Raw genomic sequence first — 5618 nt, forward strand, 5'->3', positions numbered from 1 at the left:
TTTTTTTTTTGGTTTTTCTCCGGTACCGGGAACCGAACTCACGACCTTGCGCTTGCCAGGCAGGCGCTTTGCCGCTAAGCTAAATCCCCAGCCCCGAGAGGAAGAAAATTGTTGTTTTGTGGTATAGAGTTTCAGATTTGCAAGATGTAAAAGATTTGGAGATGCATTTCACAACATGAGTATATTTAAGGAGATGCATTTCACAACATGAGTACATTGTGAGCTGTACTCCTAAAGTGCTAAAGACGGTAAATTGTATTTTACATATTTTTAACCACAATAAATGAAAAAGAAAGGAAAGGAAGGGAAAAGAAAACACACAATTCTGGGAAAACTCAATTCTGATACAACTTCTATTATTACTATCAGGGAGGTGGTATGGATGTGTCAATGTACGACTAGACTAAGGCTGAAAGATAGAACACGTCCTGTCTGGACTCATTTAACTGTGGAAAGTGAAATGTAAAAAATCAGTTCCAAGCTTGTTCTACACAAAACCTCCTCCGCATTCACACAGCAGTGGACCGATCACTTGTCAGCTTCATCTTGCAACAAGCAGCAAGCACTCAGTTCAGTATCTGCTACATTGAATCCAAAATAACTTATGTGCAATGACATCCCCAGCTGGAAACAAGCAACCTTTTAAAATAGGGTTATAGATGTCTCTAGGACAAAATGCAGCAACAGAGTCATTGGACGATAGTGGAGATGCTAGAATCTGGCATTTGAAGACATTTATATCTCTGTGGGAAAATGGGCTCAGCTATGTCATGCATCCATCAGTGCGGTTTTACTGATTCTACTGTAATACAGTCATATTTCTAAGACAGATTCTGAGAATTTAGTCTGAGCAGGAAGCCTGTGATAGGAGAAGTGGATCTTGTACTACATCTCAAAGAACTTATCTTATGAAATGCTTCACTGAGGCGGCACCACCTAGCACTGCACTCTTCCAGACATCCTGGGAATCATATAACTGTGAACCTGGCATCAAAAATGTCCTACTTTGGACATGGGACTACTTTGGACATGGGACTACTTACCCGGCAGTTTGTGCCTATTAATGCCGTGAAGAAGCAACACTGTTCAATTACTAAGCTAGGAGTAGTTTGTGGCTTTGTTAACAGATTTTAGATGCATACATGATGATTGTCTATATTTTCTGGCATTTGAATATATTTCAAGATGAAAACCAAATCACCTCTGGCATCTCAGTTAGAATCCCAGCCCTTAACATTTAGCAGTTACATGACCTGAGTAAATCATTTATATTCAATCCTCATATTCTTCATCTGTAAAATGGGACTGGTAACAGATTTCTCAATGGGTTTTATATAAATTAAATGAGAGACTTTATTTCAAAATCTGCTACATAATAGATACTAATAAGAAATTATTTTCCTTCTCTCTTCCTTAACCAAGAAGAGGAATTATTGCAGTTTGCTCTGTACAGGGCCAGACAGGAGACAGTTTAGTCATTGAGCGCCCCATAGTTCTTGTTGCAAATACTTAAGTCTATCTTTGTAAGGTAAAATCACCCACAGACAATGAGCAGGGTTGTTTTCCAATATAACATTATTTTAAAAGACAGATGTTAGACTAGATTTGGCCAAGAGTTGGTTATAGTTTGCTAACTGCTCTTTCTAATAGCACATATGTCCAGATATCATGCTAAGTTAATTTTCATCATTCTGTTAGTTTCCATTTGCTCCAGATATTCCCTTCTTTTTTTCTCATTGCTTTTATTCTATTTGTTGAAAATAGCAGAACAAATGATCCTAGTTCAATGGCTTGACTCACTTTTTGCATTTAATTTCATGCCTTGAGAAGTTCCCACAGGGGGTGAGTGCTTAGACCTGAGTCACTCAATTGACTTACCCACAGTTCAGGTTCTAGGTAAATCAGCCAGACTTAAACAGCCCCTTTCACCCATACAAAGAGATGAGAAAAGGGACCTTCCCTCAAAAATTCAGAGTTTGCAAAAGCACTTTCATTTGTGAAGGAAACGTTTCACCTTGTTTCCTAATTTTATACTGCTTAATAAATATGTTTACTTTTGCTTGTGTATATGTAATAACCACCTTATTAAATGTCTCTTTTTCTTTCCATTTGCTAAACATTAGAGTATCCTCTCTGTGACCACTGATTATGATTTGCAACTTGACTGGATTAAGAGGTGTCTACCAGATTAGTAAAGCACATTTCTGGGTGTGTCAGAGTGGGTGGGGCTGGGACCTTGGGGGTGATATTTGCTCCTTCTCTCTCTGGTATTGCTCCCCTGCTGTGCTTTCTGACTGCAATGAGCTAAGCAGTTATCCTCTACCACACACTTTTGCCATAGTGTTTCTTCCTTGGAGCCAGTTGATTACAGACTGAACCATCTCAAACTGTGAGCCAAATTAACCTCTCTCCCTTGAGGTTGTGGATGTTGGGTATTTGGTCAGGGATGACAAAGCTGACTAATACACTCTACGTCTCTTCTTTATCCCCACAAATGGGCCTCTGCTTGTTCCTGACTCATAACTGGGCTTCAACTTGATAATTGGTCATCACCTCTCTTTTTTTCTGTATATATCCTTTTTCTCTTAGGGAATTCATGTATTCCCAAGTCTTTATATAGTGGCAAGAATAAAGCAGAGGAAGGCTTAAAGCCTGGATCTGTGATTTGTGAGCTGTGTTGCACAGAAAAAGTGAGTTCACATCTCTGAACTAGGTTTCCTCCATTCTAAAATGGGAGTTCATTCATTTTTTCAAGTCTTTACTGAGCACTTACTATGTACCAGGCACTGTTCTAGATACATGAGATTCATTAACAAACAAATAAATAAATATTTCTGCCCTTAGAAAGCCTCCATTTTAGCAGTGGGAAATGGACTAAAATTAAAAACACACTATATAAGAAAATTATATAAAATAATACAATGTGATAAAGTCTGTAAAAAAGAAATAGATCACATTATATCTTTTAAAAGGTGATCATGTCAGAGTAGGTTTCTCTGAGAAAGTAATTTTGAGAGAAAAACTTTAAACAGGTGAAGAAATTAAAAAATAGGTCATCTGGTGGAGAAAATGCAGGCAGGGAAACTGACAAAGGTCCTAAAGGGCAAAGATGCCCAGCATTTTCAAAGAACAACAAAGAGGCCAGTGGGAATGGAGGGAGAAGGACATAGGGAAGAACAGCAGGAATTAAGGTCGGAGAGAAAATTAGACCAGCCCACCTAAGACCTCTGAACACATTGGCAACAAGACTACAGTATTTACAAGCAGTACATATTGATCGCTTCCTGTGGAGAGGCATGAGAGCATTTAGTCAGGATGGGCCCTAGAGAAGACTGCATGGTCTCTCTTACCTGTCTCCTTATCCAGGAAATGGGGATAATACTGGCATTGTTGTGAGTACTGCATACATCAATAGTTGATATATGTTAATTATTAATAATTTATTATTATTTTCTGTTTAATTCTTCCCTCTTTTTTATGAACCCCCTTTTTCTTACTCCTGGTTGTTCCATATGTACTATAGTTTAATCTGCTTTTAGCATAACACTGGTCTTAGGATAATGTTTAGCAATGAGCAGGTGTAAAAAACTGGGGTTCACAGGAGTTACACCTATATTCTCTATCAAATCTGGATGGTTTCAAGACAACACACAGAGTTGAAAAAAATTACAGGCAATTGTCCCTCATAGGACTTATACTTAGAACATACAAAGAATTGGAAAAAATCAGGCTCCCAAAATTCAAAGACCCAATCTAAAAATGGGTATCTGAATGAATATACACTTTTCAGATGAAGAAATACAAACGGCAAATAAATACATGAAAAAATGTCAATATCATTGGTCATTTGAGAGATGCAAATTAAAACAACACTGAGATTCTAACTCATTCCAGAAAAAATGTCTATCATCAAAAAAATCAACCAACAACAAATGCTATCAAGGCTGTGGGGAAAAAGGAACTCTTCTCCACTGTTGGTAGGAGTGTAGACTGGTTCAACCACTGTGGAAATCAGTGTGGAGTTTCCCCAAAATCTAGGATTAAAGGTCCCATTCAGCCTAGCTATTCTTCTCCTGGGTATCTTGCCAGGAGAATTAAAAACGTCATACCACAGTGATATATGTGCACCCATGTTTATAGCAGCACAATTTGTAGTAGCTAACTCTTGGAAACTGCCCAAATGCCCATCAGCTGAGGAATAGATAAAAAAAAAAGATGTAATTTTTTAATATAATGGAATACTACTCAGCTGTAAAAAAGACAAACTGGAGACTTTTATAGGTAAATGGATGCAATTAAAAATCAGACCCACATATGCAAACATCATATTGTCTCCCTAGTGTGAGAAACTGAAAAAGTAAATAAGATCCAAAACGTACAATAGATATTGTGAATAGGGAAGAAACTGTTCAAAAGAAAAGAAAAACTGTGATAGGAGAAAGGGGAAAAAAGGAATGGAAAAGAAAAAATATATACATATATACATATATATGTATATACACACACACAAAATAGTTAAAATGGTTACACAGCTAGTTTCTCTTAGTTCATTGAAAAGAAAGTTTTGTGCTAATACTTTTTTGGACAATATTCCATGCCTATATCTTGCACTCTGAACAACTATTATGAATATAACAATATACAATGTATTAACTACTGTTACTCTCCTACTAGCCTGTTTTGGAAGTCTGTTTTATTGTTAGTTTTACTTTTTTCTGTTTAAAATTTCTTAATATCTGGATGGTTCCTAAACATTTTGTTCTTCCTTTGTATTACAGTTTCCCAGTAAGGAAGATACCCCTGTCTCTTTCAGGGAGGAACGTGATGAAACAAAAGAGAATTGGACTAAGAATCAAAACACATGGGTTTGTGTTTCACTTTCCAAGCAAAGGAGCCTATCTATTGCTATGTCTATCTACTTATCTAGATAACTGCTTTAGCTTGGGAAAAATAATTTCACCTTAGTGAACCTATGTTTCCATCAATAAAAAGAGAGATTAATCTGGCATGACCTGATATCTGCACATAACAGCTTTGAAGATTAAGTTTTAAAATATATCTGGAAAAAAAATGCATCTTTACACACAGTAAAGTACTATACAAATGATAGAAGGCACGGTCATTTGTATGTCATTGAATAAAAAACATAATTAAATTAACTAGATCTATTTGAAATAGAGTTGTGGATAAAGTACTCTTATTACTGAGAGTTAATCTTTTTGGTCATGTTTTCTCTTAACTTATGGAGCTCAAACCTGAGAAATTTTATGTCTATCTCAGAGTTCATCACATCTAACAATTCACTAAAAGCAAATATTTACCCAAACTGTAAATTCCTCACCCCAAAATCCATGGGTGCTACATGATATATAAAGATAACATAGTTATAAGCAAGAAGTCTAACAAGAGGGAAAGAAATAAGAAAGATTCCCAAGAAATTAAAAATGTCTAGTCTAGTCTATTTCAACAGGAAGTTACTACAGATGTGGAGGTTACTATGAGTTCAGAACAAATGGCTCAGAAATCACTGAAGGCAATTGAAATATTCCATCCATCTATTTCTGAAGTACTTGGGTGTACATGGCTATTGGTCTATTTTAATTTGTGTTACATCTGGA

General features: G+C 36.4%; 1 protein-coding gene across 2 annotated transcripts in view; it reads right to left on the bottom strand.

Moving 5' to 3' along the window:
- Akap6 (A kinase (PRKA) anchor protein 6) overlaps positions 1–5618 on the bottom strand; it is a 449068-nt gene that overhangs the window by 252306 nt on the left and 191144 nt on the right. The window lies entirely within an intron of this gene.

This window comes from Chinchilla lanigera, unplaced genomic scaffold, assembly GCF_000276665.1.
Source record: "Chinchilla lanigera isolate Chin_1 unplaced genomic scaffold, ChiLan1.0 scaffold00008, whole genome shotgun sequence".
NCBI lineage: Eukaryota > Metazoa > Chordata > Mammalia > Rodentia > Chinchillidae > Chinchilla > Chinchilla lanigera.